Here is a 25,219-nt window from a genome sequence, read left to right as displayed (position 1 = left end):
GACCCCCTTAGGAGTCGAATATGAAAAAACCTTTCTTAGTCAGTTCACGTCGCGAAACAAAACTATTCACAAAATTTTATATTTATACCTTCAGCGGTTTCGGCTCGGCGATGATAAATCAGTCAGGGGGACATGTTATTTTATGAACAGTATATAGATGTAGATACGCACTAAAACGGGATTTCTGAAAGTTCATCACCCACGGGGATCATGAAGTGTTAAAGTGGTTTTGGGGAATCATTGCTGAGTAAATCTGAGATTGCAGAATCCACACCAATGAAATCGCTGGTAACAGCTAGTACATCACGAAAAAATAATCCATTGGTTACTGATGATCAACAATGTTTTTTATAATATTAAAGTGATAACAGGAGATGATTTTAAGCATTTTAGGAAGGTTATTCATCGCGTATCCACTTACTTTATGATCTTTTAATTCTCTGTTATCATTCCTTTTCTTGTTTCGTTAGAAGATTCCGAGTAAAATATAGAGTTAATGGAATCATTGAATATATTCTCTTGTGCAACAGCAATTTCTTTCCTATCATCTCAATTTCTTCTAATAAAGTCATTATTAAAACTTCCCGCCGTATCATTTAGGATGACTCACTGGGTCACTCACTCACTCACTAGATCATTCACTTACTCACTAGATCACTCATCCACTCAGTAGCTCACTCACTCACGGATTCAGTAGCTCGGCCACTCGCTCAGTAGCTCGGTCACTCACGGATTCAGTAGCTCGGTCACTCACTCAGTAGCTCACTCACTCACTCACTCGCTCATGGACTCAGTAGCTCGCTCGGTCACTCACTCGCCTAATCCCTCGCTCACTGACTCAGTAACTCAATCGCTCACTCCCTCGCTTTCTGACCCACATTGAACACTGTTTGCTAGCTGTGAATTTTCTGGCGGTGAATATTCCTAGCGGTGAATTTTCCGGCGGTGAATTGCTGGTGGTGAATTTTCCGTAAACCCATTTTTTTTTTTACTTGCATCATTTTTTTCATCAACTTTCTTTAAAAAGCAGCTTATCACTGACCATTTTTACGTACGAGTTACTTACCGCGACCCGGCGAATGTCGTTCGCCATACGGGGGTTCCCCGGAGGCAGCATTTATTTTCTCAATTTAAAAAAAAAATTATATATGTACCATTTTTACGTATACAGAACATCGCCCCCCCCCCGCCCACAAATACACAAGGAGGTTCGCCATATTAGTTTAAAATGTCTGGCCTAAATACCGTATTAAAAATTGTCAAGGAGAGCAGATTAATCCCGGTTTTCGACGCTAGATGGCTATAAAACAATATTATCACCCCCAATGATTATGACGTCATGGGAATCTCGAGCAGCCAATCAGGATCCGATTGGTGGAAAACGTCATAACTTAAAAATTATTGATTGAAAAGAAATTTACCGACCTTGGAATCCCAAAGCAAAATGCTAATCGGAATTTATACCATTAAAACATTTACGGGGAAAAAATGTCGCCAAAGGGTGGGATCGATGATAATCTCATCGAATAAACAACAATAGTGTTTCATTTCCTAGCAAATTAGATATCGCGTGGAGAGCTTAATAGCATTTCTATTTTTAGTTGAGAATATTTCCAGACAATAGCGCATTGTAAAGGGTGTCTATTGTCTTCGCGCCTATTGAAATGAATCGCTGTTATTACTCGCGCAAATACGCATTGCGTTGTTCCTTTCGCATAAAAGAAGCGTAGCGTAATACAATGCCTGTGTTATAGATCATTTTTAATTTGGTGATCGATCTGTTTGATTGGTGCAGCTCTGCCAGGAGAGCGACGCTCTTCTTATTCATTGGATAAATTTGTAGGGAACAAAAATTTATACAGTACAGAGTTATTTTAATTTAGAACCATACCTATATTACGACGAACAGTTGAGATAAAGGCAGAATTAGGACTTACGGGGCACCCTGTATAAAGAGGTCATTAAAGTATTACTGGCCGCTGTGGTGGTCGAGTGGTTATAGTGCCGGACTCGTGATGCGAGGATCCGGGTTCGAACCCCACAGGGGTGGTCGGCTGAAGTTGGTTTTCTGTGGTTCCCAACTTCAAGGCGCAAATGCGAGCCGATCTCCCCGTTAAAAAGTCTCGCCACAGAGAGCAACAGTCCTACAACGGTAAATCATTCAACCATAACACTTCACTCATAGTTAGAAAAATTGGGGGCAGATGACAGCACTACACATAACAAGCATTACACCGAAACAAACTTTACGTCAGGTTGCACTACACGTACACGCACATTCCCGCATGTACCGATTCGTTGGGGGGTTCCGCGGGGAGGGGGTGCATGTGTGGTGTAGCAGTAGTAGGTAGGGCCTCCAAAAAATGGCTCGGGGATCCATGATGTTCTTAAGTCAGCCACCTCGTTGGGCAATTTGCCTGTTGTGGCGTTGTATTTGTATTTGTACGTCAGCATCGATGGGAGGTTTCCGATTTGCTGATTTTTGATGATGGGGGGGGGGGGGTATTTGGATGATGCTTACGTTATCAACCACCCTTTATGAAAATATGAAATATTCTTAATGGCATCTTATACTCGGTGCGACAACAACGAGAAAGATCTTTCGCTAGTTTGTGGGCACCTGAACTGAAATTCTCCCTAATGATAAATCCCTCACAGAGCCACTTCAGCGATCTCTAAATGGTTCGTGGATCCTTCGAGTGCTCGTCAGGAAATGTGTCCGGGCCGCTTAAGTGCTTTGGAAATGTGCAACGCATCACTCAAGGGATCTCTAAATGTGCCACGGATCGTTTAAGTGTTCTGGAACTGTGTCGCTGATTACTTGAGTAATCTTTGAATGGGCCACGGGCTTACTTCAGTGATGTGAAAATGTGTCACGGGCCACTTAAATGCCCTGGAATTGTACCACGGGTAACTTAAGCGATCTGTAAAAATGTGCCGCTTAGTTCATTTTTACAAAATTGGGTTCGAGGGGGCAAGCCAAATCAGATAACCTTCAGGGCCGCATTTGGTCCGCGGGTCAAGGGTTTGCCATATATGACATAACGGGTGGGTCGCAATGAATTTCTCAAAGAGAAATTTTGAGTTCTTACCCTTCAAATAGCATTTAAATTATCAGAAATCAATTATAATAACATGTAAATGTATTTTCTTTCGAAATTTTAATTTTCAAAAAAAGGGGTTTTTCTTTCGTCTCGGGCTGCACGAGCCCCCCAATACCCCATCCCGCGTACGTTTCTGATCCCACCAATATGCGTTAACAGGTAGGGGCAGTGCTGACGAGATTTTTCTGACAAAGAGAGTGGGTCAAAAATGGCTAAAAATTTGCTGGAACCGAAACCACGTCCTCCTACTTTCCAGGCGAGCAACTTAGACCGACTCCACTAGACTACAAAGTCAACGAATATCTCAAGCTTTCCTTAGAGCTTATGGGGCACTGGACGGTAGGACCCCAACCAGGCCAAAGCTCACAATTGCTGACACTGCCACCAGATGGCGACTTATCCTAGGGAAAGATGCCACTCTCCGCTATTCACGTAAAGGTTTTTAACAACTGGCTTAAGCGAAGATGAATTTATTAGAAAGAGAGAAAATTCAACTACCCTTGCAATTGTGAGCTTTAGCCTTTCGTTGTGTTTGACCGTTCCTGTATGGGTCCCGTTCAGTGCACACGAGCTCTAAGAAAAGAATGAGATATATTCGTTGCCTTTGCACTCTAGTAGACTGGTCTAGGGCGGTCACACGGAAAAAAGAGGGCAGTTCAATTTTCTCTCTTTCCTAAATTCATCTTCGCTTCAGCCAGTTGTCAAAAAACTTCATACGAATAGCGGAGAGAGACATTATCCTAGGGCACCCTGTATATTTGTTCGGATAAATGGATACACGAGTACGAGGCATAGCTGCCAACTTTTGAAAATGAAAATTAGGGAGATTTTCGCGCGGACCCGTATTTTATACTAAAACCACTCCCTAATAAATACAAAAGGGAGTTTTCCAAATAAAATAGGGATTTTACACACATGGAAGATAAACAAATGGGAATAAAATCCCTACGCCAAAAAAAGAAGTGAAATTGGAGACCGAAATTTCAAAATGGTGATCTGAAAAAAATATATATTGTGTTCAATCAGAAACGATGTGAACAAACATTCTCTGCTCGAATGACCCCAAAATCATCGGAAGACGAAGGGGAAAAAAGCGTCAATTTTTGAAAAACACTGACTTTTTGTGACATTCGCTTGATGTTTTTTTGATTTCACATGGGTGATGATGTCAGTCTTTCCACCATGAATGTATCCGTAACACAACTTGTACAAAAAGACAAAGTCGGCCCTTTTCTGTTACGTTTGATGAAAGGAAATTTATCGGGGAGTAAGTACCTTTAAAAATGATTAAATATATTTTTTTCTTATCGGTATTGATGTTTTGTTATCGCGTGTAACTTCAACAAAAGAAATTTTGACCACATGCGTGTCACTATAATAATCTCCAATTATTATCCAGGACTATCGGCTACTAAGCTATTTCCCTGCACGATAAGACAAACAACTTTCCTTGTAAACCATTAGAGGGTTTGTAAAACTTCCTTTAGAAAAATTAATTTCCCACTATTCCCCCATTTACGACGTGTGACTTCATTTCGAAAGGGGGGAAAAAACTGAGGCAAAAGACTTTTTTTTATTTTAGGGGCCGTTCAAGTATTACGTAAGCAAAATTTTAGCCATTTTTGACCCCCCCCCCGTCAGCAAAACGCTGACCCTCTCCCCCCCCCCTTGTCAGCAAATTTTCGTCATCAGCTCTGCCCCTCTGAATCCTAACTCATATTTTCATAAAGGGTGGTTGCTGACGAACGCATTATCCAACCCCCCCCCCCCCGTCATCATAAGTCAGCAAATCGAAACTCCCCCCCCCCCATCGATGATGACGTAATACTTGAACGGCCCCTCATATAAAAATTGCCACGTTTTCAAGAAAAGTGAATTCAATTGGTCGAATGGTCAACGCGTTTCGGCTCTTCAATGGAGAGCCGAAGCGCGTCGACCATTCGACCAATTGAATTTATTCGTCTTGAAAACGTGGCACTTTTTGCATAAATTAAAACCAGGCAAAGTTTCTAATTTTTGTGATAAAATACTTTTTGCCCCTCAAAGAAATTCCTTAGGGATTGTTTTCAGATGAAGTAGGGAATTTTTAGGGACAAATTAGGAATTTTTTTGTGATTTTCGTAAAAATTCGTGAGATTTAAGAACTTTTCGGGAGGTTGAGAGATGAAGCTGAAATTCGGGAGATTCCCGGAAAATTCGGGAGACTTGGCAGCTATATTACGAGGGCTTTCTCCCCCATTTCTGGATAGAAATGACCATTTTCTTTTTCCACCTCAGTGCGATGTAACGTGGATTCGATGTAACGTAATCTCGATAAATGGGTTTTGTGGGGGGAATCCTCAACACACACACACGTACATATTTATTTCGGGCGGCGATCGTGGATCGTAAAGAATAAACGGGATCAAATGCGCGCCGTGCATTTCATTTCGGTGCCGCGTCTCTCGGATATGTATATCCATAAGAGAAGTATGTGTCTTCTCTCTCTCTCTCTCTATGGTCGGTTATTATATTCATCATTTCCGCTCTCTTCGGCATGCATCAGGGGGGGGGGGGAAGAGGAAATATGCCGGTGAATACATCACCAAAAGCGCTTTCAACGCTTCTCCATCGCACGCATCCGCATCCTCCCCGGCTTCTCTATAAACGAGTCAGATTGTCTATATGCTGCCATCGAAGATCATTCCCCCGATTTTTCGTGGTTTTAATTCAATTTTAACTGCGGCGGATTATTTACTGAAAGATTCCGATGTTGTGGAATTGATTAATTGTTCCGAGAGATTTCGATTCCATTGCGCTCGTGGGGGGGGGGGGGGACCACTTTTTTAGCTTGGTGGGGGGGGGCGACGACAATCGATTGATTCTGTGCTTTTCCCACACAAACACGGATATTCTATTCAAAATATGAATTATGCTCAGAGGAATGGAGAGGAACGTTTTGCGTCTGAAATCAGTTGAATCTTCTGTGTGATACATAATATGCTTTCGCGGTTCCTCGGAGCACGCGGTAACGATTAAGAAATTTTTAGTTAATTATTAAGAAAGGGGATTATCAGTTGAACAGACGTGATATTCCGTGGAATCGAGGGAGATTTTTTAACACGTTAAACCAGTGCTTCTCAAACTTTTGAGCCCTCCCCCCCCCCGTCCCGTCTTAGTTCATACGCGGCTCCTTAAAATAATCCAGTAGATATTATTCACATATATTCCGAGCCCACTGCATATATATATATATATATTCTGAGTCTAGTAGATATTCTGATACCACTTCAAAGCACTGGAATACATCAATATCACCAGCACACCGCGATGGCATAGTGATATCGCCGCGCATTATGTATGATAGTTTATATGCCTTTGGTAATGGTTTGTCACATTTTCAAACTCCAGTAATGAGGCTTTTTGAATAGACGCCATAATAATCATCAGCATGATTTTCAGGGTCAGGCAAAGGATGATCATCCCCCATAGAAATCAGTGTTAAAATTGCCGAACCCACTTCTGAGTTGGATATTCATGCAATAAAACACACACACACACATCGATTTAAACTTTTTATTTATATCTTCTCAAGCATGAAAATTAATGTCTCCGTAATGTCTTTTAATATTCAACTGCATAAATTTATGTAGTTTAGGGTGTTTTAAAATAAATTATGGGCCCGTAAAGTATATCGAAGAATACAGACAGGCAGAGATGGATAACTTGAAGTTCGGGGGGGGGGGGAGGGTGGAAATACCTAGCGGCCCTTAAAAAAGGAAAAAAAAATATATTCATTTCTACGTTTCTTTAAATCTAGATTTGTTTCTTTCACGAGTCGCGCAGGAAGTCGCCATATTGGTTAACTTAGACACGGTTTGCATGTCCCTCAAAGAAAGAGGGAGATATCACGCGATCTAAAAAGCCTCATTAAAGAAAACCCGGACAGCGCCGGGTATTATAGCTAGTAACTAGATAATCTTGCTGCTGATGATTAAATTGTCTCAAATTCCAGGACAGCCAAGCCCCAATATATGTAATGCATATAATAAGTAACTGATAGATCATTACATTCTTGTGTGACTACAGTATAGGCGGAGATTGACTTGGAAGTCTGGGGGGGGCAAGGTCATTAATGCTGCGGGGGGGGGCACGATGATGATGATGATGTTAGTTCATATGTACATATATACATTAGATCAGTCGACTCCACTTTTGACGCTGGGGCCCCCCCCCGCCCTCCCCGTATCTCCGCCCTACGGCTACAGCCGTAAACGTTCAATCGGTTCCAGCCAAGAAAACGCCCCCCCCCCCCCCCAATTACGTTTGCGTTACCTCAACTTGTAAGTACTGCGCATTGCGCAGTAGTAGATCTTAAGACGCATTTGAACGGCCACAGTCATTTTCTGTCTTTCGTCATCACTTCCGCCATGCAACACTAAACAGTGTTCCCCCAACATTCATGTGATGAAACATGTGTAATTTTCCACGAGGGCGTGGGCGCAAATGTTACGTAGTAACGAGTTAATAATTTCCGAGCACGATGGATGTTTCATTACCCATGATCGAGTCCGAAGTTCAACCAGAAGCCATTATACAAGCCAAAGATAAGTCGTGATCAAATCCAACCGTAAGCCATGGTGAAATACAAAGATGATACAAGAGACCAGCTGAAGGTGCCATGAGCCATGATCAGAACCAAGATGGCTCATGAGACATGATAAAAGCTAAAGATGAGCTACGATCAAAAAGCAAAAAATCATTCATAAGCCATCATCAAAGCTGAGATGATCCACGAGCCATTATACTAACTAAAGACAAGCCGTAAGCAAAGATAAATGATCCAGAATATACAAGCCAAAAATGTTTCATAAGCCATGAACAAAGCTAGGATGATTCATATAAGCCATGATCAAACCTAAGGTGATTCATAAGCCATCATCAAAGCTAGGGTGATTCATAAGACATCATCAAAGCTGAGATGATCCACGAGTCATTATACGAGCTAAAGATAAGCCATGAGCAAAAATAAATTATCCAGAATATACAAGTCAAAGTTATTTATTTCATAAGCCATGATCAAAGCTAGGGTGATTCATAAGCCATGATAAAAGCTAAGATGATTCATATAAGCCATGATCAAAGCTAAGATGATTTATATAAGTCATGATCAAAGCTAGGGTGATTCATAAGCCATGATCAAAGCCAGGGCGATTCATAAGCCATGATCAAAGCTAGGATGATTCATAAGCTATAATCTAAACGAAAGTTGATCCACGAGTCACGGTAAAAGCCAAAGATAACCCATAATACAAGTCAGAGACAATCCTTGATTAAAGCCCAATATTGTTCATAAGCCATCATCAAAAAGCCATGACACAAGCCAAAGACAAAACATAATCAGAGCCACACACACACAAAAAATGATTCACGGATCATTACATTACCAGGATATGAACCAAGATGATCTATATGTCAAGATATACGCCGACGGTGATCCATATGCTAGGATATACGCCGACGATGATCCATATGCCAGGATATACGTCGACGATGATCCATATGCCAGGATATACGCCGACGATGATCCATAAATGATGATGAAGCCTTCCATCCATCCGATCTGAAGCCAGCCGATCCATCCGAAGATGAAGCCATCCACGATCGAAGCAAAAAAATGATTCATGAACCATGATACAATCTAAAGATAAGCCATGATTGAAGGAAAAGATAAAGAGCTTGCCCCCCAAATGAACTTTTTATATACGGCCACACAGGGTCACGAACAAATCTCTTAACTCAGTTGCATTAAGGCATTCACTGTACTTGAGTGCTTCAATTGGATGAGAAACTTTCTTTATTAGCGTAGCATATCTAACAGTCCGGCTGCATTGTGTTCAAAAATACGCAGTATTTAAACCAAATAACGGAAAAAGTAAATCCAAATATAGAACAAAAAAGGAGAGGTTTTTGCACAAAAGCGGGGAAAAAAAAAGCCAATTTTTTTTATTTCCTTGGCTTCGTGCCTGGAGCCACCGTAAATAAATGATGGCCGAAAACTAAAAATAGGGACATTAAAAAAAAAAGGAAAGGGGGACATGTTTGATGTCAGTTAGTGCTGGATGGATGTATCGACACGCCATTTTTACCGAGAGCCACTAGAATCATTGCAAGTTCCATTAGTTGAATTGAAAGTCCATTCAAGAATTGGGCGTTACACTAGAAGCGTTTTACTATTTGTAAGTACTATATCATTCTCTTTATGTAATTTTATTTTTTCGTTCCTCGTGGTATTTCCCCCCCAACGTAATGAATACATGGGCTGTTCCAGCCATCGATAAATACACCATCACATGAGAAAACACCGCTTCCGATAAATGACGCGTCTTTTTCTGTTTCGTTGCTGGGGGATTAATACGAATCTAACTATTCTGTGTTCTCTGGGAAAAAGGGATATGGTTCCGTGGAATCCCGATAGTTACTATCGAATAGATGTCCATTAGAAGAAAGCTATACCAATGTCGAATTATCAGCTCGATGAAACCAGTGCCTCTTAACGCATGGGCCCACCCGGGCACGGTCCGAGGACTCACACACAAATGAGAACTAATTGAAATTTTCGAAAATTTCCCAGGTTGGGTCTGAAAAGAATCGATTGGCTCGCGTCTAACCTAAGACGGCTCTGGATGAAACGCACTGAGTTCATTTGTATTCATTGAACACTTAATAGTTTTCTTACGGTGCTTTCACTAACTCTGATTCATTCGAACACACACTACACCAGGGGTTCACAAACCAAATACGGCACGAGAAAGTGTTTCCGGTAGAAAAATACCAAATACAGGGTGAACATGACCTGTTTTGCCAAATGAAAGGGGAGTGATAGACGAGCCCAAGTGGAATGTGAAAAATGCTACCGACCTTGTACTATCTCGAACCGTTTTCGAGTTATAGGGGATAATCGATTTTGTGTGGGAAAAACGCCAAGTTTGAAAAACATAGAATTCGTGAAGTTTTTGAAAGATCTACACAAAACTGGACACATATTTGGAAGGAGTAGAAAAATCTTATAAAGAGTGATACCATTTTCATCGAAGTATTTGGATTTTTCGGTGAGCTACAAGCGGTAAAAGATTGGCAACGTTCAAAATCGAATTATCGAAAAACAATTTCTAATCGCCAATTCCGTAAACACTCTTTCAGCTACAATCGGTCAAATTAACCAAAAACTTGTCCATCGCACCAGCTTTTGAAAGAGCTAAATAGAGAGAAAGAGCCACAGCAAAAACCATATCCGATGTTCTGGTTCAGGAGAAATTCAGCTTTTTGTTTGCAATAAATCACTGACATCACGTTTGTTGAAGTTAAGGCGACTACTAGATAAGGAAGGCCCTTAATCTAGCCCTATCTTTATAAGGCCCTTATTCTAGTGGCTATAGTTGAAGTCATGCACGTGAGATTAACAAACAATAAGATAAGATGATGGTTATATTATTATCTATGGTTGAAGTAGACACCTTATAGATTTTGGCGACAATTCGATTTTCCACTTCGCCAATCGCTCAGCACTTGCAGCTCGCAATTAAATCTAGATATCCTGATAGAGGTGGTGTCACCACCGAGCTTATTTATATTACTGGAGGGGAACCAAGGAACCGCTGTGACGGCGGCAACATCGAATCCGAGGATATTACGTGACGTGTTTAATACACAGTTCGCGTGCCAGACAATTTCCCCACTGAATGTACATGCAGTTCAGTCTCTAAATATTGCAATTAATTGCCTTTTAAGGCTTAAAAAAAAGAGAAATCACCTAAAAAGATAAAAAAAATATTAAATTATTTGTTTCCTTAATTATGGAATTTCCTTTTATTAATTCTAGAATTATTTCTTTCATTAATTATGCAATTTCCTTTCATTAATTATGCAATTTCCTTTCATTAATTCTAGAATTATTTCTTTCATCAGCTCTGGATTTGTTGCTTTCATTAATTATGGAATTATCTCTTTTACTACTTACGGAATAATTTCTTTCACCAATTCTGGAATTATCTTTCATTACAGAATGAAATCTGCAAAAATTGGGAATGTGGTTAGCAGTTTTAAACATATCAACACGGGTGTTCCTCAAGGATCAGTTCTTGAGCCCATATTGTTCTTAATTTTTGTTATTGAACTTAATGGACATTTAATCAGCAATGCAGATGACGTTGTCATAACCATAGCAGCAGAAAATTACGAGGTTTTGAAAAACCGTGCAGAAGCAGATCTGTATAAAATAAATTATCTGGCTAAATAGTAATAAACTAATCTTGAATTTTGACAAAACTACCTATATTAACTTTCAATTGTATGACAACAGCAGAGAACAATTGCAATTGGAGTGTCACCAGCCAGTCTGTTCTTTTCATCAATGTGTATTCCCCACGATTTCTGAGGCCAATCAAATGAAATACCCGGGAATAACGGTAAATAGAAATCTCACGCTATTACAATCAATAATAAACTAAAATACATCAATATTAGATTTTACCATCTTTGAAAAGCATAATTTCAAGTGATTTCTTCTTCGAGTGATTTCTTACGCTTTATTTTGCATGGGTTTCTCCTATTTTACAATACGGTATATACTTTATCCGAGGCGGTGACCACGATTCTAATTTGGGACTTATAACGAATAATGTAAGGAAAACCATCAACATAATATCCAGTCAATATTCTTATCCTTCGAATATTGATTATAACGTCGATTATAGATTTAACATTCATAAGCTTCATTTACATCGAGTTCTACCGTTTCTACAAAAAACCCAACATGGTTCACTTTGCGACACACTTTCATAAAAACAAGGCAATATGAAATTCAATATGACACCATAAAACCTGAAAAAAACCTTAAAAAAACCATAATTTAATTGTTAAAATTTTGAGACAAAACTCAAACTTCTAAAGATACACCATTATATGTTAAAGTGCTTAATAAAGTTTGTTTTCAAGGAAACATTTTATTTTCTGGATATTATGCTGAGGTGAAGTCGGAAAGAAAAGTCATCTTGTCTCCGCCGGGACTCGAACCCAGGCCCTCTTGCATACCGGGCAAGCATGCTACCATCTACACCACTGGAGACACGACCCAGTCTTCCTTATTTCACGCAATGTGGCGTGAGGCGCTGAAGTAGAGACATTAGTAGCCTCTCTTAACTTCAGGAATTGGCCTCCGGGTGGGACGGTTTAGGGCCGTATTCACCGACATGGTTTAAACCAGTAGTTACAATTTTTGGATAAGAGATCAACATAGATTGGTTAAAAACCTGAATTTAACCAATCCGTGTCGATCTCTTATCAAAAAATTGTGACTATAGTTTAAACCATGTCGGTGAATACGTCCCTTAAAGAGATAGATGGCTTTTTCTCAGCCAAGGATATCAAGGAAACATTTTATTTTCTGGATATTAAGCTGAGGAAAACTCGGAAAGAAAAGTTATCTTGTCTCTGCCGGGACTTGTACCCAGGCCCTCTTGCATGCTTGCCCGGTATGCAAGAGACCCAAGAGATGGGTGAATGTCCGGAATATTTGGTTATATTTTTATGCAATTCGGACCATATCGCCAGTGTATGTCGACAATCACAGATAAGCTCTGGTGAGGGGGTGGAGGGTGTCCAAACGAGAAACGCCAAATCCTTGTCGTGGATATTTTTTGGTGGTGAAAACAGAGTCGATATTTTCAGGGACCGGAGGCAGGGAGCCCCTTTATCGGCCCGAGGAATGAAGCGACGTCCGAGTGCATTTGCGGGCCCCGCGGGTGTATTTACTAATAAAGTAGTCGGAAATATAGCAAGCGCCGAGAGAGGGCCCTACTATCATTTACAAAAAGATATTTTCATTCAACATTCACCATCAATGCGTGCTTTATTAGTAAATACACCTGTAGGCCGATCTCCGTTCGGCGTTCTTTCCTTTCATTAATGCTGAAATCATCTCTTTCATTAATGCTGAAATTGTCACTTTCATCAAGGCTAGAATAATCTCTTTCATTTGTTCTAGAATTCTTTCTTTGAATAATTCTGGAATTATATTTTCCATTAATTTTGAAATTATCGCTTTCATCGATGCTAAAATTGTCTCTTTTATTAGTTCTAGAATTATCTCTTTTTATTAATTCTGGAATTATCTCTTTCATTTATTCTCCAATTTTCCTTTCAATAATGCTGAAATTATCACTTTCATTAATGCTGAAATTATCACTTTCATTAATGCTGAAATTATCACTTTCATTAATGCTGAAATTATCACTTTCATTAATGCTGAAATTATCACTTTCATTAATGCTGAAATTATCACTTTCATTAATGCTGAAATTATCACTTTCATTAATGCTGAAATTATCACTTTCATTAATTATAGAATTATTTCTTTCATTAATTCTGGAATTATCTCTTGCATTAATTTTAGAACTATCTCATCAGTGCTGAAATTATTTCTTTCATTTACTGTTTTAAACTCCTATGGATGCCGTAGGAAAATAACGGAGATTGCGCTGACATTAAAAAAAAAGTCACGTGATGTTCTAACGAATGACGTTTAGGACAGACACCATTCTCAGAACAATGCCGAGGCGGAGACCACTCGCGTCATGCTCCCCCTCTAGTAATATAAGCTCGATGGGTGCCACTTGATTTTTTTTCCCTGCAAAATCAAATTGTAGCCAAAATCTGTATCCGCCAATTCCGAATATTCGTTGAATGTCTATTTCAACAAACACTGATGTCAGTGATGTATATCGCAAACAAAAGGCCTAATTTCTCTTGAACCAGAACGCAGCGATGGTATATTGTAGGCTTTCTCAAAACTAAAAGGTGCGATGGACAAGTTTTTGGTTAATTTGACCGATAGAGCCACAAGAGTGTTTGAGCAATTGGCGATTAGATAAATCCAGATACTTCGATGCAAATGGTGTCACCTTACAGGAGCTTTTCCTACTTCGCAAATTCGGGTTTTCTAAGACCAGACGCAATTTTTTTTTCCATAATAGATTATCCATCATAACTCGAAATCGGTTCGAGATAGGACAGGGTTGGTAGGGTGTTTGCTGTTCCACTTGAGCTCGTCTATCTCCACCTTTCATTTGGCAGAACACAGGTCACGTTCACCCTACGTAGTAGAAGGCGAATCGTGTTTCGGGCAATCGGGAACCATAGGGAACATCGTTAGTTTATCGCCCAAAAGTTGCCAAAAGTAAGTAAACTGTCTAATAATCGCTGAAATTTGCGAAAAATCACCAATCGCAGGAAAAAGAGGGCCACTGCAAGTCAGAATTGATAGAATGCAATTCACCGGAAAAAAAAAGTATGTTTAACAAATACCGTATTTTCCCCCACATTAGCCAGCTTCTCGTGAAACTCCAGGAACGGCAGTTTTTTTTTGTACGGTGGGGTGTTCTGCACCATTTCCGGCATGCCGGGAAAATCGAGGTTGAAAAGGGATAGCAATATGCATTAAGCTAATTCAATGGATTTTTAGAATGAAGACATTCAAGAATTTTCCAGAATCTTTAACTCGAATCTTTTCCGGCACGCCGAGAATACACGTATTTTCCGGCATGCTAGTCTCAATCCTGTTTCCAGTATTTATGTATGCGAGATGAATGGGAGTTGACCATATATAACAGTTTTTCCTCGGACATTCTCGTATTGTCCCGTAGTTTTTACCATTCCGATTGTACTGTAAAAATATCCCGTTTTTTCCCGTATTTTCAACCAAAGCCCATTTGAATTATTATTTACTGAACCCTTATGTGTGTTAAAAGGTTTTTTCCCCTTAAATTACATTCATTTTAATCCACTGCAGAAGTGCTCTATTTCCCGTTTGGCATAATTGGCACCTTCAGCGAATTTTTGTCACCATTGCTTTTCGACCCTGAGAGGCGCATTTATGGTTTTGCTGCCCTTCTCCCATTCTAGTCTAGTTTTCTTGACTACTCTTTCCTCGAATTCGCCACCCTGTGTGGGTTATAGCCCGCTTGCCCCCCCCCCTCCTACAATTACACCAGCGTCCCCTAGTCACTCTTTTGGTTGCTCAGTGACATGGTTCCTTGCTTTATAGGTCACTCTTTTGATCATCTACACATTTACATATGCTCTTGGGCATTCAAATGCTTACACGTGCTTTAGGTACTCACTGGCCTGATCCCTCGCTCCGTAAGTCACTCTTTTGTTAATTCACATGCTTGCTCACGCTCCCAGTCATTCCTTTGCTCACTCATGTACTTACAATTTATCTAGGCCACTCTTTTTGGTCACTCACTAACCAACCGTGCCCTTACTGTCTCGGCAGCAAGGCCACCTTAAAAACATCAAGCCCCCTCCCCCCCGGGCAAAGAGATATTTTTGTAGCCCTACTTGTGGTTATAAATGCTTGTCTGTACAAATTTGCACGCTTACTCTCGGAAATTTTAATCGGATCTCAATTTTATGAGCTCACCCGCTCTCACGGCCCCGGGCCGAGCCCGGGTAGGCCCATGTGTTGAGACGGAACTGCTGAGCAGAGGCGGATTTATTCAGGGTTATACAACTTTTCTGCCGCCTTTCTCTCATTCTACTGATTTTCTTGGCCACTCATTCCTCAGATTTTCCGCTCCTCCGAGCTTGCCGCCCTGGGCTGTAGCCCCCCCCCCTGTCAACACGCTACTGTTCCTCCTTGCAGAGTGAACAGAATCGTCAAATAACAATACCTCATAAAGATTTCTCAGATAACGCGGTTGGTGCAAAGAATTCACGTCTGCTCAGGGCGCTAACTTGTGACGCGAACGGAAAACTCCCTCGATGGTTCGTAAGTGAATACTTGAGTGGTTTTTTTTGCCCTAATGAATTTTGAATGTCAAGCTAACGGGACCCGAGAACAACAAGAACAAGAAGCTTCTAATTAACTCACCAGAGAATCAATCGCCCCTCTTCAAAGTTTCAAGACAAATTAGATTTCTCAGAAATTATTCACGCGGCGGAACGCTTTTCTTCTCGACAAGCGGAAGACACGCGAGAAAGACACAAAGAAAGGAACGAAATGCTCGCAAGGGGGAGTTTAATTTCCGCAGTTTGTCTCATAAACCGGCTGTTGCTCGCCTCGACGAATTCCAGGTTCGGATGCGGATGCGGATGTGTCACTTGCATTGGGAGGTAGGCGTGGCGGCAGTATTGCGCTGCTCTTCGATCTCGGTATCCACGTCCGAATCGCACTACTTCTCTCGTTATCTACGCGCGAATTGCATTTTTCGCTCTAGTCATCTATATGTCCGAATCGCACTACTTCTCTCTCATTATCCACGTCCGAATCGCATTGCTTCTCTCTCATTATCCACGTCCGAATTGCACTGCTTCGCTGTCGTCATCCACGTCCGAATTTCACTGCTTCGCTGTCGTCATCCATGTCCGAATTGCACTGCTTCGCTCTCGTCATCTATATGTCCGAATCGCACTGCTTCGCTGTCGTCATCCATGTCCGAATTGCACTGCTTCGCTGTCGTCATCTATATGTCCGAATCGCACTACTTCTCTCTCATTATCCACGTCCGAATTGCATTGCTTCGCTGTCGTTATCTATATTCGAATTGCACTGTTTCGCTGTCGTCACCCATGTCCGAATTGCACTGCTTCGCTGTCGTCATCCATGTCCGAATTGCACTGCTTCGCTGTCGTCATCCATGTCCGAATAGCACTGCTTCGCTCTCGTCATCTATATGTCCGAATCGCACTGCTTCGCTGTCGTCATCCATGTCCGAATTGCACTGCTTCGCTGTCGTCATCTATATGTCCGAATCGCACTACTTCTCTCTCATTATCCACGTCCGAATTGCATTGCTTCGCTGTCGTTATCTATATTCGAATTGCACTGTTTCGTTCTCGTCATCTATATGTCCGAATCGCACTACTTCTCTCTCATTATCCACGTCCGAATCGCATTGCTTCGCTGTCGTCATCCATGTCCGAATTGCACTGCTTCGCTGTCGTCATCCACGTCCGAATTTCACTGCTTCGCTGTCGTTATCTATATTCGAATTGCACTGTTTCGCTGTCGTCACCCATGTCCGAATTGCACTGCTTCGCTGTCGTCATCTATATGTCCGAATCGCACTACTTCTCTCTCATTATCCACGTCCGAATCGCATTGCTTCGCTGTCGTCATCCATGTCCGAATTGCACTGCTTCGCTGTCGTCATCCACGTCCGAATTTCACTGCTTCGCTGTCGTTATCTATATTCGAATTGCACTGTTTCGCTGTCGTCACCCATGTCCGAATTGCACTGCTTCGCTGTCGTCATCCATGTCTGAATTGCACTGCTTCGCTGTCGTCATCCATGTCCGAATTGCACTGCTTCGCTGTCGTCATCCATGTCCGAATTGCACTGCTTCGCTCTCGTCATCTATATGTCCGAATCGCACTGCTTCGCTGTCGTCATCCATGTCCGAATTGCACTGCTTCGCTGTCGTCATCTATATGTCCGAATCGCACTACTTCTCTCTCATTATCCACGTCCGAATTGCATTGCTTCGCTGTCGTTATCTATATTCGAATTGCACTGTTTCGCTGTCGTCACCCATGTCCGAATTGCACTGCTTCGCTGTCGTCATCCATGTCCGAATTGCACTGCTTCGCTGTCGTCATCCATGTCCGAATTGCACTGCTTCGCTCTCGTCATCTATATGTCCGAATCGCACTGCTTCGCTGTCGTCATCCATGTCCGAATTGCACTGCTTCGCTCTCGTCATCTATATGTCCGAATCGCACTGCTTCGCTGTCGTCATCCATGTCCGAATTGCACTGCTTCGCTGTCGTCATCCATGTCCGAATTGCACTGCTTCGCTCTCGTCATCTATATGTCCGAATTGCACTGCTTCGCTGTCGTCATCTATATGTCCGAATCGCACTACTTCTCTCTCATTATCCACGTCCGAATTGCATTGCTTCGCTGTCGTCATCCATGTCCGAATTGCACTGCTTCGCTGTCGTCATCCACGTCCGAATTTCACTGCTTCGCTGTCGTTATCTATATTCGAATTGCACTGTTTCGCTGTCGTCACCCATGTCCGAATTGCACTGCTTCGCTGTCGTCATCCATGTCCGAATTGCACTGCTTCGCTGTCGTCATCCATGTCCGAATTGCACTGCTTCGCTGTCGTCATCCATGTCCGAATTGCACTGCTTCGCTCTCGTCATCTATATGTCCGAATCGCACTGCTTCGCTGTCGTCATCCATGTCCGAATTGCACTGCTTCGCTGTCGTCATCTATATGTCCGAATCGCACTACTTCTCTCTCATTATCCACGTCCGAATTGCATTGCTTCGCTGTCGTTATCTATATTCGAATTGCACTGTTTCGCTGTCGTCACCCATGTCCGAATTGCACTGCTTCGCTGTCGTCATCCATGTCCGAATTGCACTGCTTCGCTGTCGTCATCCATGTCCGAATTGCACTGCTTCGCTCTCGTCATCTATATGTCCGAATCGCACTGCTTCGCTGTCGTCATCCATGTCCGAATTGCACTGCTTCACTGTCGTCATCTATATGTCCGAATCGCACTACTTCTCTCTCATTATCCACGTCCGAATTGCATTGCTTCGCTGTCGTTATCTATATTCGAATTGCACTGCTTCGCTCTCGTCATCTATATGTCCGAATCGCACTGCTTCGCTGTCGTCATCCATGTCCGAATTGCACTGCTTCGCTGTCGTCATCTATATGTCCGAATCGCACTACTTCTCTCTCATTATCCACGTCCGAATTGCATTGCTTCGCTGTCGTTATCTATATTCGAATTGCACTGTTTCGTTCTCGTCATCTGTGTTCGAATTGCACTGCTTCGCTCTTGTTATCCATGTCCGAATTGTTTTGTTTGGACACAACTCCCCACCCCCCATCTCCTCCCTCAAGTATCGCTTGTTGATCGATTTTTATTTTCGCCTCGCCCTACTTTGCAATCGAACTTTATACAGGCCTAAGACCGAGTATAAAATATTTACGGGTTGAATTGATTGATTTTCTTTGTACGTATTGTGAATACAACACGAAATTTTGTGAGTTTTCTGTTCTCATACTTCTGAGGTGACGGGTGAAAATCAACTTAAAGAGAGGAGCAATAATGACCCCCCCCCCTCCTTATCCGTGGCAAACGGGGGGGGGGGTCACAAAGAGCAGTGAAAAAAGTGATTGAGACGCAGCTGAAACTGACTTAAAACGCAAAGTTCGAAGAAATAAAGTTTCTAAATAGAATATGGTTACGGAAAAAATGTGACTACCTTTAGAATTCAACAGACCAGAGCTGTCCTAACGCATGGGCCATCCAACCGGGCCAGGGGGCCTCTAATGCATGGGGGGGGAAGGACTAATGATAATGTGATCAGATACTATGTTTAGTTTGGGAATAGATATGCAAATAAGTTCTTCTAGCTAGGTAGAGGCTCCTGGTGCTGTTAAAGGGGTTTTTTTTGTGTAAGGGGCCGTTCAAGTATTACGTAAGCAAATGTTTAGCCATTTTTGACCCCTCTCCCCGCATTTGTCAGCAAAATTTCGTCATCAGCTCTGCTCCTCTGAATCCTGATGCATATTTGTATTTGTATGATTAGAGACGTACATAGGAGGGCCTCGTGCCCCCCCCCCCACCCCCCGACGATCAAAAATCTATTTTTTAATGCAAAAAACATTTTTTTAATTTAAATTCCGAAATAAAATATCTTTATATGTTATAATCAATTTCTGTTAATTTCATTGTTATTTGAAGACTATGAACTAAAAATTTATCTTTAATAAATTCATTGCGACCCACCTTCTAAACAATATAATAATAAATCCCATAGAGGCCCTTGGTCCGTGGGCCAAATATGGCCGTGGGGGTTATCTGATGCGTAACACGAGTGAGTAACTATAAAAGCTGCTACTTCTTTAGTTGAGAACGGTGCCCCAGAACGTCATTTTACCAATGGGACTATGGTTTTGAGATGGCATTTATACATAGGCCTCCCACTTCCAAGAACCCTCACGGGATCCGGGGTTCAGTGATCCCGGGGCAAGAAATTATACCACGTATAACGAAATCACTAATGAAATGAACCGAAGAATCAGGATCGGATGGAGCAATTTTGGCAAAAACTTTGTAATTCCGAAGAGCCACCTGTGCCATTATGCCTGAAAAGAAAACTTTTCAGCCAGTATGTACTACCAGCACTGACTTATATAATATACTATTATAACTCTATGCACCCGACACAGTAAAATGGGAAAATATTTTTAGAGACCTTCCATCCAGAAATGGATTGAAAATAGTTGACGATGATCAAATGACTCTCGTAATTAATTGCTTCGGTGCCGTTTTAAGGTCACTTGTGCGTTCTTCACGACCGTCATCACTACAGCCCGGATTATTAGCATCTTTCTTTTTAGCATCCATGCATATCTATATACACTCATGTCCATAAATTAAGGATAATTCAGAATCACACGGAAATCGAAATCTAAAGTAAAAATTTCACCTGTAGAATTATCACACACATCTGCAAGAATGATATGCAAATTTCAGGAAGATACCAGATGATGCCGATAGTACGTCACAATGACGAGAGTGTGTGGGAGGGGGGAGTATATAAGGAATGGTGGCAAAGAAGTGAAATTGTTCACAAGAGTTCTGTAAGGCGCTCGGTGCCATAAGCGAATAGTCATGACACAGAGGACGCATGTGGATGATTTTTTACGTGATAGAATTATCGGCCGCCTGGAATGTGGGCGTACTCAGATGGAAGTATCCGAGGAACTTGGAATTGCCCAAAGTGTCATCTCTAGGCTTTGGCAACGATTTCAAGATAATGGAAATATCAGTAGACGTTACAGTACAGGTCGCCCCCAAGTTACAACGCCTAATGAAGACGGGTATTTGGCAGTAACTGCCAAAAGAAGCAGACGGGGCACAGCATCCGACCTGTCTCGTCAGCTATCTGCAGCCACAGGTACCACAGTTTCAAAGCAAACCGTGTACAGACGTTTGGGAGATATTGGTCTATATGCTCGCAGGCCTGTCAGATGTGTTCCGCTCACGGAAACTCACTGTCGGCAGCGATTAGCCTGGAGTAGAGAACATGCAATGTGGACATCGTCACAGTGGGCTTGTGTGATGTTTTCCGACGAGTCCAGGTTTAGCTTGCAGTCTGATTCACGTCGGACTTTCATATGGAGAACCCCAGGTACCCGTTACCACCAAGACAACATCATTGAACGACACCGTTACGGTCGTGCAGCATTGCTCGTTTGGGGTGGAATTATACTGGGTTCCAGAACAGATCTGCATGTTCAAACCGGAACCATGAAAGCCCAAATTTATTGGGACATCATTCTGGAACAACATGTACGTTTGTTTAGGGGTGCCATGGGTGCAGAATTTGTGTTTATGGATGACAACGCCCGTCCTCACCGAGCAAACATCGTAAACGAATGCCTTGAATGTGAGGATATAACCCGTATGGAATGGCCAGCATTCTCACCTGACTTGAATCCGATAAAGCATGTGTGGGACATGCTTGGCCGACGAGTTGCAGCCCGTCAACCACCTCCTACATGTGTACCGGAACTTCGGAGAGCATTGCTTGCTGAGTGGAGTGATCTTCCCCAAGATCAGATCGATAATTTGATACTCAGCATGCCTAGGCGTTGTACGGACTGTATTTCATCGCATGGGAGACATACAATGTATTAACCATCATACCAACCATGTAATAGTAAGTTTTTGTAAAGGAGATATTTTTCACAATTGCTCCAGGGAGCAAAAATCGTAGTTTTTATGAATGGTGTCATACATACACCATCGTTTTTGTTCTTTATCTTTTGTTTAATAAATGGGCTTTATGAATAGGTAACGTTTGTTTTGTTTCTGAACCTTTATTTGCCGGAGCTGGCATTATCCTTAATTTATGGGCATGAGTGTATATAAAATTTATTTTCTGTCTGTCTGTGTGGGTGTATGTATGTTCTTTATACAATTCTACAATTTTAGATCGATCGTCGCCAAATTTTGCATATATACCAAATGGGACCCGACTTGAACGATAGGGTACTTTATAATTTCGTCAGAACAGGGCAAATGCCCCAAATGGGCAAAAAAACGTAGGGCAACAATGGTTTTTGCGCCTCAACAATAACTGTCCGAGCGTATACTTTGGTTACCGTGGTTCCCTAGCAATGCGTTTCAGACGTGTATATGCCTTTACAACGGTTTGTCACTTCTTTAATCCTGTTAGTATATGTATAATAGTTTATGCCTTTATAATGGTTCGCCACATTTTCAATATACTCTCAGTAATGAGAGCTTTTTGAATAGACGTCATAATCATCATCAGCATCGCTTTGAGGGTCAGAAAAAGGGCGATCCTCATAGAAATCAGTGTTAAAATTGCCGATTTTACTATAGAAATGCGAAAATTTGATGGAGTTTTCTGTCACCTCAATAATTTAAAAAAATGTATTGAATTCTCGAGTTCACTTTGAGAGATATACGAAGCCCAGGAGATTAAATATGAAGTATCCAGACCTACTTTGGAGTTGGACATTCACGCAATAACATTGATTTCAACTTTTTATTTATATCTTCTCAAGCATGAAAATTAATGTCTCCGTAATGTCTCTTTTGATATTCAACTGCATAACATGCTAAATTCATGTGGGTTAGGATATTTTAAAATTAGTTATGAGCCCGTGAAAAGTGCATCGAAAAAATTCCACAGCTTTAATTAAGCATTTTTCGAAAGCTAAAACAGGCAGATGGATAACTTGAAGTTCAGGGGGGTGGAGGTTTATCGAAATACCTAGCGCCCCTTAAAAAGGGAAAATATATATTCATTTCTACGTTTCTGTAAATCTAGATTTGTTTATTTCATGAATCGCGCTGGAAGTCGCCATATTGGTTAACTTGGACACGGTTTGTATGTCCCTCAAGAAAAAGAGAGGGAGATATCACGTGATCCAAAAAAGTCTCATTGAAAAAACCCGGGCAGCGCCGGGTATTACAGCTAGTATATAATAATCCCGGCTTTAGTCATTACCATAACAGTCATCAGCAGTACCACAAACATCATCATCAGGGGTGCTCATAGTTCAAAATCGCCCTCATTAACTCGCTCCATACGGGAAGCGGCAGCACCATCTACAGCAGAAAGCCTCCGCGCGAAGCTCGTGACGTCACTACTGAAGAAGTCCATTTCACCTATAGTGAACGGATCACCTATATGGAACGGAAAGAAGGTGAAGATATCGCAATGCGTGGACTTGATACATCTGATGGCTACAGGTGAAATGGGCTTCTGCTATAGATGGTATTGGAAGTGGTGAATAATCTGAAAAGGGGATGTTCAAGTATTACGTAAGCAAATTTTTGGCCATTTTTGACCCCCCCCCCCTTTCCAGCAAAGGTCAGCAAAACCAAACCCTCCCCCCCCCATCAGCAAAATTTCGTCATCACTGCACCCTACCTCCTAACGAATATTGTTGGGATCAGAAACGTACGCGGGAGGGGGGCATGGGGGCTCGTGGACCGCCCCCTTCCCAGACGAAAAAACGTTTTAATGCAAAAAATATTTAAAAAAAATTGAAATTTCTGGAAAGAAAATACCTTTATATATGGTTATTATAATCAATTTCTATTAATTTTAATGCTATTTGAACGGTTAAGAACTCGAAATGTTTCTTTTAAAAATTGATTGCGACCCACACTTTAAGCCATACGTGGTAAATCCTTGGCCCGCAGACCAAATGCGGCCTTGAACGTGATCTGATTTGGCTTGCCCCCCACTCAAACCTAATTTTGTAAAAAATGAACTATGCGACACATTTTTACAAATCGCTTAAATGACCCGTGGCACAATTCCAGAGCATTTAAGTGGCCCGTGGCACATTTTCAGATTCACATTCAAAGATCACCTAAGTAATCCGCGACACAGTTCCAGAACACTTAAACGATCCATGGCACATTTAGAGATCACCTGAGTGACATGTGGCGCAGTTTTAGAGAACTTAAGCGGCCCCCAGTGCGGTTCTACATCACTCAAGTTAGCCGCCGAACATTTTCCAGATTACTAAAGTGATCCGTGGCATAATTATGAATCACTTGCGTGGCACAGTTCCAGAGCACTTGAAGGATCCGTGAAGCATTTAGAGGTCACTAAAGTGGCTCTGTAGGGGACTTGTCAATAGGGAGAATGTTAATTCAGGGATGACCAATAACTATCGAAAAGTTTTTGTCCGCTTTTGGCGCACCGAATAAGATGCCATTAAGAATATTTCATATTTTCATACAGGATGGTTGATGACGTAAGCATCATCATCCAAACCCCAACCCTCCCCCTTGTCATCAAAAGTCAGCAAATTGAAAATTCCCTCAATCGATGCTGACGTAATACTTGAATGACCCCAAATCGCATTATTGCCACCGGATGCCTGTAATGTTTGTTTCTTCGCGGTAATTGTCACTCGGCGGTGGAAACAACCTCTGCAGTTTTTAAGGCAAGGTCAACTTTGTAGTTCATGCATGTGTCCAATCCATGACACGCGGTCCATATGTGATCCGATACCCCCAAATCTGATTTTGTGAAAACGAACTAAGCGGCACATTTACATATCACTTGAGTGACCCGCGGCACATTTACAGATCACTCAAGTGTCCCTAGGCATTATCACTTGAGTGACCTGCGCGACAGTTCCAGAACAGTCGCCCGGCACGAGGTTACGCATCACTTAAATTACCCGCGGCACAGTTACAGATAACTCAAGTAGCCCACGGTACATTTCTATGTGACCAAAGTGCCCACGGCGCATTCGCAGATCACTCAAGTGACTCGCGGTACATTATTATTATTTTGGATCACTTGAGTGGCCCGCGACACATTTGCAAATCGTTCGAGTGTTCCTCGGCAAAATCTCTTAATCAGCCCGTGGCCCAGTTCCAGAATTAATTCTTTCATCAGTTTTAGAATCAACTAGTAATAATACCCGGCGCTGCCCTGGTTCTCTTCAATGAGACATTTTGGATCACGTGATATCTCCCTCTTTTTTTGAGGGACACACAAACCGTGTCTAAGTTAACCAATATGGCGCCTTCCTGCGTG

The 25,219-nt window shown here is 41.8% G+C and overlaps 1 long non-coding RNA gene and 1 other non-coding gene across 2 annotated transcripts in view; one reads left to right on the top strand and one right to left on the bottom strand.

The window, feature by feature from the left end:
• The window catches only part of LOC149068451 (uncharacterized), a 128,721-nt gene that overhangs the window by 13,361 nt on the left and 90,141 nt on the right, over positions 1 to 25,219 (top strand). The gene's annotated exons all lie outside the window — the stretch shown is intronic.
• On the bottom strand, positions 12,138 to 12,211 carry TRNAT-GGU (transfer RNA threonine (anticodon GGU)). The gene has a single exon. It is a non-coding gene; the product is annotated as a tRNA-Thr (tRNA).

This window comes from Pholcus phalangioides, unplaced genomic scaffold (assembly GCF_987345545.1).
Source record: "Pholcus phalangioides strain wild (caught in Gottingen) unplaced genomic scaffold, Ppha-v1.0 ptg000027l_1, whole genome shotgun sequence".
NCBI lineage: Eukaryota > Metazoa > Arthropoda > Arachnida > Araneae > Pholcidae > Pholcus > Pholcus phalangioides.
This window is presented reverse-complemented; position numbering and strand designations above follow the sequence as displayed.